Source organism: Trachypithecus francoisi, unplaced genomic scaffold, assembly GCF_009764315.1.
Source record: "Trachypithecus francoisi isolate TF-2019V2 unplaced genomic scaffold, Tfra_2.0 Lachesis_group18, whole genome shotgun sequence".
NCBI classification, from domain to species: Eukaryota; Metazoa; Chordata; class Mammalia; order Primates; family Cercopithecidae; genus Trachypithecus; species Trachypithecus francoisi.
This window is the reverse complement of record NW_022681463.1, coordinates 64,023,184-64,039,370: the sequence shown is the minus strand read 5'-3', so window position 1 is coordinate 64,039,370 and position 16,187 is coordinate 64,023,184. Positions and strand designations below refer to the sequence as shown.

The 16,187-nt window shown below is 38.7% G+C and overlaps 1 pseudogene across 1 annotated transcript; it reads left to right on the top strand.

Moving 5' to 3' along the window:
• Positions 1–225: 225 nt before the first annotated feature.
• On the top strand, positions 226–2,103 carry LOC117063729 (annotated as a pseudogene). The gene has a single exon (XR_004429049.1). The product of XR_004429049.1 is annotated as a 60 kDa heat shock protein, mitochondrial-like (transcript).
• The last annotated feature ends 14,084 nt before the right edge of the window (positions 2,104–16,187 follow it).

Below are 16,187 nucleotides of genomic sequence, written 5' to 3'. Positions count from 1 at the left end.
CTCATTCTATAGGTTGTCTGTTTATTCTATTGACAGTTTCTTTTGCTCTGCAGAAGTTCTTTGCTTTAATTAGGTCCAACTTGTTAGATTTTGTTCTTATTGAAATTGCTTTTGAGGACTTAATCATAAATACTTTCCCAAGGCTGATGTCTAGAATGGTATTTCATAGGTTTTCTTCTAGGACTCTGATAGTTTGAAGACTCACATTTAAAATCTCTAATTGCCCTCACTCGCCGCCCACGACTTGTCTCGCTGCGCGCACGCCCCGCCAGCCGCCCCGCAGAAATGCTTCGGTTACCCACAGTCTTTCGCCAGATAAGACCGGTGTCCAGGGTACTTGCTCCTCATCTCACTCGGGCTTATGCCAAAGATGTAAAATTTGGTGCAGATGCCCGAGCCTTAATGCTTCAAGGTGTAGACCTTTTAGCCGATGCTGTGGCCGTTACAATGGGGCCAAAGGGAAGAACAGTGATTATTGAGCAGAGCTGAGGAAGTCCCAAAGTAACAGAAGATGGTGTGACTGTTGCAAAGTCAATTGACTTAAAGGATAAATATAAAAACATTGGAGCTAAACTTGTTCAAGATGTTGCCAATAACACAAATGAAGAGGCTGGGGATGGCACTACCACTGCGACTGTACTGGCACGCTCTATAGCCAAGGAAGGCTTCCAGAAGATTAGCAAAGGTGCTAATCCCGTGGAAATCAGGAGAGGTGTGATGTTAGCTGTTGATGGTGTAATTGCTGAACTTAAAAAGCAGTCTAAACCTGTGACCATCCCTGAAGAAATTGTGCAGGCTGCTGCAATTTCTGCAAGTGGAGACAAAGAAATTGGCCATATCATCTCTGATGCAGTGAAAAAGATGGGAAGAAAGGGTGTCATCACAGTAAAGGATGGGAAAACACCAAATGATGAATTAGAAATTATTGAAAGCTTCAAGTTTGATCAAAGCTATATTTCTCCATACTTTATTAATACATCAAAAGGTCAGAAATGTGAATTCCAGGAGGCATATGTTCTGTTGAGTGAAAAGAAAATTTCTAGTGTCCAGTCCATTGTACCTGCTCTTAAAACTGCCAATGCTCACCATAAACCTTTGGTCATAATCACTGAAGATGTTGGTGGAGAAGCTCTAAGTACACTCGTCTTGAATAGGCTAAAGGTTGGTCTTCAGGTTGTGGCAGTCAAGGCTTCAGGGTTTGGTGACAATAGAAAGAACCAGCTTAAAGATATGGCTATTGCTACTGGTGGTGCAGTGTTTGGAGAAGAGGGGTTGACCCTAAATGTTGAAGACGTTCAGCCTCATGACTTAGGAAAATTTGGAGAGGTCATTGTGACCAAAGATGATGCCATGCTCTTAAAAGGAAAAGGTGACAAGGCTCAAATTGAAAAACATATTCAAGAAATCATCGAGCAGTTAGATGTCACAACTAGTGAATATGAAAAGGAAAAACTGAACGACTGGCAATATTTTCAGATGGAGTAGCTATGCTAAAGGTTGGTGGGACAAGTGATGTTGAAGTGAATGAAAAGAAAGACAGAGTTACAGATGCCCTTAATGCTACAAGAGCTGCTGTTGAAGAAGGCATTGTTTTGGGAGGGGGTTGTGCCCTGCTTCGATGCATTCCAGCCTCGGACTCATTGACTCCAGCTAATGAAGATAAAAAAATTTGTATATAAACAATTAAAATAACACTCAAAATTCTAGCAATGACCATTGCTAAGAATGCAGGTGTTGAAGGATCTCTGATAGTTGAGAAAATTATGCAACGTTCCTCAGAAGTTGGTTGTGATGCTATGGTCACAGATTTTGTGAATATGGTGGGAAAAGGAATTATTGACCCAACAAAGGCTGTGAGAACTGATTTACTGGATGCTGCTGGTGTAGCCTCTCTGTTAACTACAGCAGAAGTTGTAGTCACAGAAATTCCTAAAGAAGAGAAGGACCCTGCAGTGGGTGCAATGGGTGGAATGGGAGGTGGTATGGGAGGTGGCATGCTCTAACTGCAAGACTAGTAGTGCTTTACCTTTATTAATGAACTGTGACAGGAAGCCCAAGGCAGTGTTCCTCACCAATAACTTCAGAGAAGTCAGTTGGAGAAAATGAAGAAATATATAATGGTTTACTGCTGTCATTGTCCATGCCTACAGATAATTTATTTTGTATTTTTGAATAAAAAGACATTTGTACATTCCTGATACTGGGTACAAGAGTCACGTACCAATGTACTGCCTTCAACTTAAATCACTGAGGCATTTTTACTACTATTCTGTTAAAAATCAGAATTTTAGTGCTTGCCACCACCAGATGAGAAGTTAAGCAGCCTTTCTGTGGAGAGTGAGAATAATTGCGTACAAAGTAGAGAAATATCCAAATATGTGACAATCTTTGTCTAATAAAAAATTGTTTAAAGTTAAAAAAAAAAAAATCTCTAATCTAGTGACTTATCCTAGAGTTTCTGTTTTTTTTTTTTTGCAGAGAAAATGAGAAATGTTCTTCTGGAACCTCTCCATGATAGAAATAAGTGATTTCTTTCTGTTTTCTAAGTGAGTTCATAATTTGTATGATATAAAATTTATATACAGTGATTCTCACTATCAAATACTGAGCAATTTATACCTTTGGAAGGTATTTACCATACTAATACATTAAAAGTTGCTTTCAACAATAAAAAAAGACAAAGAAAAATACAACTCATTAATAAATTCAAATTCTGCTTCTGTGTTTTGACTGTTTTGAGTTTGATTTGTACCTGATCTAGGTCTAAACACTTGTACTCTTACTTGTATCTCTTTAGCATTATTACACGTCTTATTTTATTTATTTTATTTTAAATACATGCTGTCAATAAGGTGCAGCTTAGTAACATGATTAAAGTTAGAGTGGAAATAGTTATGCAGGCTCAGATTTTTCATATAAATTAACTTGTTACTGCCAGTTATTTCTTATTGGGCCATCATCTCTTTTTTACTCTAGAGTGAACTTCCAATAAAGTTTTCCATTTCTTCCTAAGCTCTTCTCCCACTAGAATAGTTTGTTCTTGACAATAGATTTGTTAGTCCTCTCATGAAGATAAACATAAAGGTATCTCATGAAGGCCTATGTGACAATGAGTTTGTAACAAATTGGACCAAGGTAGGCATCAGCATAGATTAAATATTAGATTAGTTACCTGATTGCCTGGTTCTCAGATAAGTCAGCATGTCCCCGCTCCTCTTGTGTGCTCTGCTTTGTATTGCGGGGGTTGAAAGTCTGTGAACTACATTTGTTTTCAGAATCTCTTGCTGATAGAATTCAAGGTTAGATTTTGCCAAAAAGAAGCATGAGTGCAAAATTTCAAAAAGTGGGAACCCCCTATTGCTCCTCAGGTAGCAGAGGGCTGGCAGATAGGCTTCATTTTCTATGAGTTGCTTACCCTATTGCTCAGGTAGCTGTTCTCTTGCTAGGAGTTTCTCACAGTTCTGCAGTTTCCTGACTGGGAAGGTAAGCAACAACCCTGACAAGCAGAAGCAGCGTTCCCAGATTCTCACTCTTTCACCCTTCTTATCACTTGTGTCCCCATATTCAATCTCTTCTTACTAGAAAAGTTTAACTTGCTTTTGTCTTTGCTGACAAAACTCTCACTGCGACACTGATATTAACCAAGATTATTTCACTATGACCTTTGCCAAGACATCTCAACTCTCTGTCTTCTCATTCTTAAAATGAGAAGATGAGGTTGCATAACCTTTTTATAGAATTTTGATTCTGGCCAGAATGTGCTCTAGGAAGATGTTTCCTTGGAAGTAAGAGACAAGAGATAGTTCTGTACCAGTTGTTGTTAACTGTTAGATATGCTTATGTGTAAGTGTTGTTTAGCCTACTCAGTCTTAGTGTCAAAAAACATTGATGCAATATTTTAAGATTTAATTTCTCATAGCAATGTGGAGTTGTGAACTGTCTTTACAACTCAGAAGATCTGGCCAGGTGCAGTGACTCACGCCTGTAATCCCAACACTTTGGGAGGCTGAGTTGGGCAGATCACGAGGTCAGGAGCTCGAGAGCAACTTGACTAACACGGTGAAACCCCATCTCTACTGAAAATACATAAAATTAGCCAGGCGTGGTGGCGGGCACCTGTAGTCCCAGCTACTCGGGAGGCTGAGGCAGGAGAATCGCCTGAACTCAGGAGGCGGAGCTTGCAGTGAGCAGAGATCAAGCCACTGTACTCCAGCCTGGGCTACAGAGCGAGACTAGGTCTCAAAAAAAAAAAAAAAAAGAACGAGACTCTGTCTCAAAAAGGAAAAAAAAGTCAGGAAGGAACTTAATTTGGTGTCAGATCAGTGGAAAGAAGATCTCACAAGTGATATCACAGTCTGGGTTATTAATCTTCCTTTCCCCTCCCCTTACATGGCAACCTCATGTGCATACCTCTAATTAGTGCAGCTGGAACCAAGGAGCCTTCTGATGACGATTACATGGAAAATTTCCAAAGAAGCTTTTCCATTTTAAGGAGAACCTAAAGCATAACCTGAATCAGCTCCCCCTTCAAAAATTCTATTCCTGCAGGGAAGAAGGTAATTATATGCATTTAGGTATGGATAGCTTTTGTAAAAAAATAATTTTAGTTGACACTACCTAATCACAAGGAATTATTTCATAATCATGAAATAATAACAGTCCTAAAACTCTAAGGTTCAAAGAAACCTTTCAGTAAAATTTAGCTCCTGGTGCCTACATATACTTACTAAGTGATGTCTTACAGTATATTTGGCAGTAATTTTTTTCTTCTAATTTTATAATTAAACTTCTCTATCATGCACCATCAAGTCATTAGTCAGCCATCATCTTTTGTTCTTTGACTTCCGAACATGTGGTAGAGTTATGTAAAAATGGACATGACATTTAAAACATCTCAAAATACTTATAGAATATTGCTCTTCTCTGTCTGACTCATACTTCAGAGAGAAGAAAGCAGACGGTGGAATCTCTCCGAGCGATGACAGACTGGGCTACTGGGTGACAAGTGGTGAAGCATCCAGGAGCCAGCAGTTGCCAGTGGTCCCCTTTACCCGTGAGGTCAGCATCTCTAACACATACCCTTCTCTTCACATAATAGACTTGCACCTGTCTTTCAGTTGGGAATGACAAAGAAAATATTTTTCTGCTCTCATCCACTCTGTTTTCTGGTGATTTCCTCTTTTATCCTGACCCAGAGAACAGATGTTCTGCATCCACTAAGGTCGGTTTTACATTGTTTTGGCTTTCAAGGAGTGTTTTTAACATTCCTGCTGATGATTTAGCATAAATTGTTCTTGTAATTAGCGTGGTTAATGAACTCCCCACCTATCTTTTAGTAGGTAATTACAAAGCTGGTGTATATTAGCAGGTACTATATAAAGATGAGAGGAAGGCTGGTGATTATGGATTCCATCCTCATGTCTCTAAGACCAAATCCCAAACGGTTTAATCATCATCAATGTCAACCTTTGCCATATCTTCATTCTACATGCCATATATTATAATGTTGCATTTACATTTCATCTTGACTTTGATATTTGCTCCTTCAGAATAGAGGTGCCCTGATTAGACAAGGCTACTGGCAATTGAAAGAAATGTTTTAAAAATATCACATGCCATTACCAATTTCCCATGAGTGATTCTCTGTTTTACTGTGTGTGTTTACCAAAGGCTTTTTGTTTTGTTTTGTTAGATGTAGTTATGGCTAGAAAATATTGAGTCTGTGGCAAAAGATTGACAATTACCAAGAGCTCTATAGTCCGATTTTTTTAGTCAGGGGCAAGGGGACAGGAGGAAGGAGATCTCTTCATGTAGAATGTAAATTTACTGAGTATTTCAAATATATAAACATAATTTATATATGTATGTGTGTGTGTGTGTATTTATATTCACTGAAGCCCTATTATAAGAATTGTATATACAACCTATAATTATTGTCATCCTTTTCCTACACTCCTTTCTCTCTGATCATTTCATGTCAACTTCTGATTAAATAATACTGGGCAATCATAGATGTCAAGAATCTTCTGCACCAATCAACCATTGAATTTCAAATATTTATTAAAGAACTGGGTGGTTAGCTGTCTGCACTCAGAGTTATTCCTGCCAAACATTCACCACCACTGTGCTAGGTGCCACATCTCTCTATCACTTCTCTCAGGACTCACTGCTCCTTGTGCCTTTCATTCCTCCCTCAAGTTTTAGGGATCAGAGGATGAACTTCTGAATAGATAATTGCATTTTGTGACTCTGTACCCTAATTATGAGAGACTTGGGAGAGGAAAATCAAACTTTTCCTGATTCCTATGACATTTACTTAAAGAAGAGTGGGCATGCTTTGACCAGAAAGATAGTGCAGAAGAAAAGTATTAGTAGTGAGAAGCAATGGTTGATTGGAATTCTAAGTTCTGAAAAGGACATTGTTATTTATGGAGCATATACCTATAGAATGTCTACTGACTCAACTATACTCCACACAGTTGCCAAGGAACACACAATAGTGCCTTCTCTCCATTTAGGGGTGCCTTGGAATGCTGCTGAGCAAAACATGACAAGAATCCATTGCACATGGGTTCAAATATATACATTTCCCAGCTGTGTGACTTGTAGGAAACCACTTAAATGTCCTGAGCCTCATTCTCTTCTTCTTTAAAATTGATAATTCATAAAGTTGTGAAGATTAAATGAAATGGTAAGTCTAAAAATTATTTGAAAACTGGAGAGTGCTACAAAAATGTAGAAATAATGATTAATCAAGAGAAATATTTCTGTCGTCTCTTGGGTAGGACACCGTAAACTTAAATTCACAAGGTCTGAAAATGGCAGCTCAAACCAACCATTTCAGAACTTTGTTACATGTTCTCAAATGTCTCTGAACATGAGATATGAGGGCTAGTCTCACTAGTTGGTGGGTTCTACTAATTGACTTTGTAAGCTGAATGAGAGACTGAACAGATTTTTCTGTTTTTCACAGTTGTTCAATGCAAGGCAGTAGGAGAAGTATCACTGTCTTCTTCAACAAAGTCACGCGAGTAAATATTTGGAAGAGGATTCAGAATGGAAATGAAATGAGGCATTGTGTGTTATGCTGACCTACTTTAAACACTACTCCTGGAAAATGGGAGTCTGCACAGGAGCTTCCTCAGAATACTTCTCTTGGTATGATTCTCATGAGACTGTACTAAAATTATCTCGATGAACAACTTCGTGTTTTTTGCTTGGCATGGGTTGTGGGAAGAAAGCAAGAATACACTATGTCACCATTTGTATTAATTCTTTGGACTGACATGGTTATTTTTATTTGCAGCAGGTTTATATTATCCTCAGAAGGATCTTTTTACTAAGGGATTCCTCGTATGAGGTTCTGCCAGAGCAGATGCGCTTTAAATGACAGGTTTAGAATGGCCTTTTCTGTGTCAAGCAAGTTGGCACAAGCTGGTTGTCAAGCGACACAGTGGCTGGCATCTATTAGCTTACTGAGGATGAAATGAGCGGCATTCCATCCAATACTGACTATTTTTTGTTTTATTTTTTTACGGTGTCTCCTTAAAATGATCAGATGATTGGACTCTTTGTAGGGGCCTCACTCAAGATGAAATGCAACCCATTACTAACTATCTAAAGTGGCAATGCTTATTTGGTGAGTTTTGCTCCTAATAACAAGATGAAGGGACAATGAGTTCCTCCTTTGTAAAGACCTGAGAAGCTCTGGGAACTGGCAGATTCCCAATTTTTATTTTAATTCTGATTACATAGTAAAAACAACTCACAGAATTTAATGTCTAATTTGAGACACTTTAATCTTCGTTTCATCCATTAATTTGTCAAGACAATGTTGAGAGAGAAACTTGAAAGCAAGTTCTCCCTGTCAGAAAAACCCTTTCAGGGCCTTGAGGAAAAATCTCTCTTAATCATATTTTATTAACTTTTTTCTAAGTACCTGAACAAGGAGCCCATAACACAGGCATGAGTCTGAACATCAATTCTTATTTCAGATAGCAACAAGTCATACTGGATGCAATCTCAACCTCTTTATGCACTTAGTAATTCCTATATCCCACCATTATTTGTGCAGTGTTAAGAAACTCAACCCTGTGGATTTCAGTTTGCTCATCTACAAAATCATAATATTGGACTAATTGATCTTTAAGGTCCTGTCAGATTTTTAAAATTATCTTTTTTTAAAAAAGTATTTTATTAAAGACAATGTTAGAAGTAAAAACAATGGCATCATTATCATTTATTCAATCTAACCTGTCTAACCATCATATCTGAATTTAGTACTTAAAGCTTGGGGTTCTTTATTCTCAGACTTTACTGTTAATACTTATGAACTCTAACTCATGAATTTAGTAAAATACAAATACCCTTATCTGGGAGTAAACTGTAATAATATGCTTCTATGTTGGGGGGAGAAAAACCCCAAACAGTCCTTTTGTCTTTTAGATTTTGAATGGCTTGTCTAGCTCTTCCCCTCCTGCCCCAAACAATGCATGGGCATTCTTTGTGTCAGTAATAGAAACAAATGCATGTACTGTGTGTATGTAGTAGCAAACATTCAGGCAACGTATTTCCATGTCAGCTAGATGGGCTTTGATAAAGTCAAATAAGAACCAACAGAGCAAGGCAGTTCTTAAGATAATAATACATTATCAGCTCTATCATATATACCCTTTTTATTCATGGATAAAATACCTGTCAATGTGACAGTACAATTCTTCAAAGACATGAATTGCATAAACTCGATATCTGCATTTCTATAACTTCTGGTACCTCTTCCACCACTGTCAAACTCGATACAAGTCTCTGTGCTTAAACTTCTCAAAACAGTGGCTTGTGATGTGACATGGGGTCTGAAGTGTGAGAGATGGTCCATATTAGTGGGTAAGCTTTCATTTTTATGTAGAAACAGGTCATGTATTGGTAGGAAATCCTTCTTGCTGTGGAATCCAAGCAGAGTTGAAGGGCAGATGACAAAATCAAAACAGAACCCTCTGTTGTTTTCTCCCCCACCGTCATTTTAGGAAATTTCTTTTATCACTTTGATCATGCTACTTTGTGGAGTTGTTTGGGCAAATCCCCACCGTTAGTCAGGCCCACTGACTTCCATCTAATAGGATCGTATTTATGTTGCTAGAAGGGCTGCCGACTGGCTTCATTTCCCCAGGAAGTAACTCTTGGCTAGCTCTGGCAGGGACATTATAAGCTTGCAGGCTTTATCAAATCTGTGAAACCAAGTGTGATTTACAGAGAGAGTTGGGGCAAAGAAACATACAGCAGTTGGATTCTAAAATCAGAAGTTTCCTCCCTGAAGAGGTAGAGGGAATTGGAGTCAGAAAGCCAACAAATAAGACCGATTTCAGCTTATCTTGAAAATTTCTAGACTTATTCATAAATTTGACAGGAGTGCTATCAGAGAGAAACACTTTGAAATGATAAAAAGTAAACACTCGACATGAGACCCAGAGATGTGGATATCTTTCAGATGGCTGGGCTTGGTGCAGAGAGCAACAGTGACAATAGAATATGATGCCACATTCTCTCTCTTTTATGTTCTTTTAAACTGCCTCTAGAAATGCGAATAGGGTGGGAATTATTCAGTCAAAAATATACTTTGAAATTAAAAATTAAAACAAAAAACAAGGGAGGGTAGAAAGGGCGGTGATGAGGACTTTTTCCATAGGAAAATGTCAGGAGAACAAAATTGGCATACGTTCTATTTTGCTTATTTTTCTGAATAGTAAAAGATTGGGAAATAGGAGAGCTTTCTTTTCCTTTTGGTTGTTGATAGGGCATTGCCACCTGCTCTAATAACAAAATTCAGCAGGGATGTGTGGAACACAAGCAGAACTTTTCATAATTGTTCTAGTTAATAGTTTGACAGTTAATATTATGAAGAAATTGCTTAAATCACTTAGGGATAGAATTTTAAAATCTCCAGAGATGATAGATTTATCCTAAATTTTAAGGGCCACAAAAATGTATTATTTTTCACTCTCCAGCAGCCCCATTATTTTAAAAAAATGTATTTACCAGAAACAAATTACACATATATATATGAAATTATGAAAGAGAAGGATTAATGTAATTTTTAATGGGCATATATATGTATGTATCTATTCAGTTCTCCATGTCCATGGGGGATAGGTTTCAGGACCCCTGTGGATACCAAAATCCACAAGTGCTCAAGTCCCTAATATAAAATGACATAGTACGGTTGGTCCTCGGTATCTGGGGGTTTCGATCAATGGTTGGTTGAATCTGGAGATGCAGAAACCCTCAGATAGATGGGTAATTGTACACACACACACACACACACACACACGTATGGCTATATACCTGTTGATCGAGTTTCTGACCAGCTTACAACAGGATTACTGGTATAGCTATATTGAATTAAAATAATTTCAGCCTAAAGTAAAACAATTTATGTCCGCTAACCTGGACAGCATTATCAAGAGTAAGTGTGTGTGGGTGTGTGTGTGTGCACGCATGCATGCACACGTGTTTGTATCTTTTTGAAATGCCAAATATAATTAGAGGAGTTCCTTCATCATCTTCAAGGATGTCTAAGTGAGTTAAATTTATGATGGAAACCATTGAACAATTTCAGTAAATATAGGAATAAGTCATGTATTTCAAAGTAGTCTCACACAAAGCATTTCAAAATACCGAGAGAATAACTATGGTTTAAAACAATTTCATAGACTACTGTGGAGGAAAACTTTATCTTTTTTAGTGGAGGATAGTCTCAGTCATGAAGGAGCCAGGGCAAAGGGAAAAGTGGTAAAACAGTAATGCATAAACAAACTTGGAAAAAAATAAGAATGAAGAGGCCTGTTCTATGTAAAACAACAAAAAGGAATAATCTAGACCAAAGAATCTTGGATCAGTTTTTGGTTCTGAGCTGTTAAATGGAACATTTTGAAAAGGGGAGGTGAACTTGTTGATTGTATCCCTGAAGCTCATGTGTTCTCAATGCCCAGCAAACATAGACTTTTCTTGCAGGGCATCTGGGGAAGAGAGAGACAGAGAGAGAGAAAGAGTTGGGGTGGGAAGGATCTAACAGAAGCATTAGATTTTGTTGCCACATTTGGCCTGGTAGCCAACACATTTCCAAAATTGGCTTTTATCCCATGGCACCCTTTGAGGGTAAGATGGAAAAGCTTTTTTCTTTCTGATATTTTAATTTTCATGTCTTCCGAGGCATCCTACCATATTTTTAAGTAGGTACAACACATAGTACTTAATTTGTGCATTTAAATAAGCAGATCTGACAAAACAATAAAAATTGTATAAGGCTTATGTGGGCAAGTTGCCACTTCTTGAACTTTGAAATTTGCACACACAGTAAATTGGAAGTTTGCTAATTAACTGTATGCACATGACCAGAAATAGGTTCACAAATATTGTTTCTTGTCACTAGGGTGTCTTTACAGTATGCCAAACAAAATGCACCTTCGGATGATATATCCAGGTCAAAAATGCTGTGCATCATAATATTTTTAGCTTCCTGGTCTCACCTTTTTCACTACTGTATTTGGCACAGTTGCCTGAGAACATTTTCTATTGCTGGTTGTCAGCTGTGTAGGATAACAAAGTAGAATACTTGCTTTAACCCATACAGTAGACTTTGGGGAAAACTGGCAATCCATACCTCTTGTAGAAGAAACATGAGATGTTTGGCCTGTCAGATATATATGAAATTATGGAATCTTCGAATAGGAAGTATAATATTTACTAATGCTTTACTGAAACAAAAACCCCACATATAAAAAGACTCAATCAAGGCAGAAGATTATTTTGTTCATATGTAGACCAAGGGTGAGCAGTTCAGGATTGTAGGTAAGACTCTGCTTAAGACAGTCATTCAGGGTCCCAAATTCCTTCAATCACGTGGCTCCATCCTCCTCCAGAGTGTTGTCCATGTCTATTTAGTTGAAGCTAGGTCACTGACAAGTCCAGATGTCATCCAGTAGAAACAAAAAAAGAGAAGAAGGCAAGAGAGGCAGCTTCATTTTTAAGATGATGATGCAGAAATTGGCTACAATACTTGTGCTCATATCCCATTGATCAGAACTCTGTCACATGGATAGAGAGGTGCTGTGGATATGAAAGCTGACAGAAATTCTAAGATAGAAGATATAATTCTACCTCTCACTCTGTCTGGCTGGCAAATCCACAGAAATGGGTAAATCACGTTGGATATTACAGAGAAACTCCTTGGGCTTTTACATGCCTTCATTTCTATTGATTTAATGAAGGACTGATAAAAAATTTAAAATGTTAAGCCATTTAAGAAACTTAAAATAGCTTTCTCTTGATCTGTGAATTGTATGAATTAATGTGAGATTCATATAGCTTAAATATAGTTCATAGTTTCTTTTTAGTGTCCATTTATTTGAAAAAAATTAGAAGAGGTCTACTATAAAATTTGTCCTTGTAACTAATGAATCTAAATTACCTTAATGACTGTGAAAGTCAATACATTGATTAGTTCAATAAGTGCTATTCATTGTACACCTCCTATGAGTCTGTGGTTGTTGTACACACAAGGGAAGATACAAAGCTGAATAATTTGCATAGGTCTCAAAAGTCAATGCAGGTAAGGTTCCTGGGTCCAGATATTCTGACACCTTACCAAATGTGGGTATGAAAGACTTTCCACTCTAATCCTCTTTTTTTTTTTTTTTTGAGACAGAGTCTCGCTCTATCCCCCAGACTGGAGTGCAGTGGAGGGATCTAGGCGCACTACAACCTCTGCCTCCTCGGTTTACACCATTCTCCTGCCTCAGCCTCCCAAGTAGCTAGGATTACAGGTGTCCACCATCACGCCTGGCTAATTTTTGTATTTTTAGTAGAGATGGGGTTTCACCATGTTGGCCAGGCTGGTCTCGAACTCCTGACCTCAGGTGATTCACCCACCTCAGCCTGCCAAAGGGCTGGGATTACAGGCCTGAGCCGCTGTGCCTGACCTGTATTGCCTCTGGATGTGACATTCATAAATCTTCAATTTTACATGAAAGAGAGAAAAAAACAGCAATAGATAGTTGCAGGTCCCCCAATCCCCTAATTAGTTCAATGAATGTTTTGTGATCACTATGTGGCAGGTACCTTGTAAGTATCTGAAAACAATGGTGGAGAAGATAGTTTCTGTCTTCCTGAAACTTATGTTCTAAGTCAATCATTCCCAATCACTGATCGTCAGCACAGTCCAGATATGCTTGCAAAGTTTTTCATTCAGCAGCTGTAGCAGGCATTACAACTATAAACATGGTGCCCTTTCCTTTTTTTTTTTTTTGGCATCAAAAAATATGCCGATTCAGGCTGAGAAAGAGCAGAGACTTTGAACTACAGGAAATATTCTGGGGTCCAAACTATGGTTCTGATTCAGTCAGTGTAGAGTGGATCTTTTTTTTTTTTTTTGAGATGGAGTCTTGCTCTGTCGCCCAGGCTGGAGTGCAGTGGTGTAATCTCGGCTCACTGCAAGCTCCACCTCCCAGGTCCACGCCATTCTTCTGCCTCAACCTCCCAAGGCGCCCACCACCACACCCCCGCTATTTTTTTTTTTTAGTAGAGTCAGGGTTTCATCGTGTTAGCCAGGATGTTCTCGATCTCCTGACCTCGTGATCCGCCCCTTGGCCTTCCAAAATGTTGGGATTACAGGGATAAGCCACCGTGCCTGGCCTGTAGAGTGGATCTTAAAGTCACTTCTCTCAGAAACTTCCCATGTAATTTTCATGAGCAGTTAATTTGGAGAATTACATTTTTGCATGCAATTTGGGTCTGTTTCAACATTTTATGAAAACCTATATCTTGCCATGTATAATTAGTGATGGGTCTGCTAGGTTTCATTGATGACAATTTGAGGACTCACCCAATGGTTTGTCACTGTGATGACTGTTACTGGCTCTCTGCACAATGTGCCTCTGTCTGACACCATCTTTTAGGTTTAACTCTCAAGTTAATCCCAATATTTAGAGCATTTTTTCCTCATACTAAATATGTATGGTTCATAGTTCTCTATTATTAACCTATCCCTTAGTTTTGAATTAATCTTTTTTTTTTTTTTTTTTTTTGGAGACGGAGTCTCGCTCCGCCTCCCGGGTTCACGCCATTCTCCTGCCTCAGCCTCCCGAGTAGCTGGGACTACAGGCGGCCGCCACCCCGCCCGGCTAGTGTTTTGTATTTTTCAGTAGAGACGGGGTTTCACCGTGCTAGCCAGGATGGTCTCGATCTCCTGACCTCGTGATCCGCCCGTCTCGGCCTCCCAAAGTGCTGGGATGACAGGCTTGAGCCACCGCCCCCGGCCTTGAATTAATCTTAAAAGCACTTTTAACTTCTTGCTGTATGCGAAGCACAGTATATTAGAAATTCATTTATATATTATTTGAAAAATGACTTAGATTAATCTCACTATAGTTCAAATATATCTTTTTTTTTAAAAAAAAAATCACACATCCATCAATCATTTGAAGCCCTTCTTCCAGCTGGAGAACTGATCAATTTAAGGACATTCACTTATTTCTCTGTGCACGGAGAGTATGAACTTTTCATTGCATTTTAATTCATGTTTTTCCCTCTTTTATTGTCACATTACCTGTCAGATATGAACTTTGCATCCAAAGGTTCCTTTTCCTTATATAGCAATGTGAATATTTTGTTAGCTATTTTTCTTTCTTCTCACATTCTTCCCCCCATAAAATTATATAAAAATGGCATTTGACCTATTTGTTTGTTTTATAACAAATACAGTGTTAAACTGAGAGAAAATGAGTCTTCTTTCTGATGCCTCTTCTAGAGACCATTGAAAATATATAGAATCTATTTGCTTGGCTTTACACTGTCCAAATTTGAACATCATTCTGAAGTTAAAGCTGTCCCTGAGGACTGATGACATTTGATCTGAGTAACAGCTATGGTACTCAGTTGAGGTCATTCTTTCTATATGGTTTCAAAGCTAGGAGCTCAGAAAATCCATTAAAGCCAGAGTTAGAGCCGAAATAAAGGTGATGACATAGCCATTTGAGGTGAGAAAGGTGAGCTTCTTCAGAGGGTTTCAAGAAAGTGCATAATGAAGACAATTTTGGAGCCATGCCTCTTCGGTACTCCCAGCTGCCTAACTCAGATCTCCCATGGCAGCCCTAGGATGAAATGCAATGTGACCCGATTAAACGCTTACAATGCTCCCACCATCCTGCCTCTACCCCTCATTGAAACACCTCTTTTAATGCTGCCCTCATTTCGTGGGTCTGATTGAACCTTGCTAATATAAGGACTGAGTTTTATGATGCTGCTCTGAGACGATGCTGAGCAGCAAGCAACACGAACTGCTTTTTTTTTTCTCTCCAGAGCACACATGGAATGAGAAAAAAGTATTCCTTAATATTGCCACATAATGGAGAGGGATTACATCTACTCGTAGCATCACTGTGAAAGTTACCTGTTAACTTCTATTAGAACTCATTAAGCAGTGCCTTTTATTCCCTTGGCTCCCAGCCTCCTTGACAGCTTTAGCTGAACAAGTTCTCCAACCATCCTCAACAACCTATGTGCTCCATCAGGCCCTGCATTTAGACTGTTCTATGCCAAGCACAGGGAAATCTTGTATTGTTTCTTATTCTAGACAACCAGTATCATCTGTCTTTGGGGGTTACTGTTGGTAGTCTTGTCACTCAGACTCAGCCACAGGCATGAAGCCTCCTTTGATTATATTTCAGTTCCTTAACAGGAACTGTTCTGTTACCTCATTTGCCTGCTAAAAACCCATAGAGGTTCCTGTCTTGTTAAATGTAATTCTGTTGCAATTACTGTCAAATATTAAATTAAAAGTAGTTAGCTCATTAACAGCTCCCCCTAACAATCGATTAAAAAGCTTTATGTTTTAATATAAAGGTGGCTAGCATTTACGTGTGAACTCCTTTCTCATCTTTGGAATCTAATTAAAGTCACTTGGAATGCTCATTCTTTTACATGGTCCCAGAATTTCTGGAGCATGGAAGAGGCATGCAGTGGGGACTGAAGGATGTGGCATGAAACCACCTCAGAGGCAGAGACTGGGTCTGGAAGAACCAGCTGAAGATGTGGCATGCACAGTCAAGGACAGGCACTGTCTCTGGCCTCAGAGGCATTCATCAGGATGTACAAGGGTGGAGGTTTCTAATTTGATCAGAGCTCGGATATGGTCA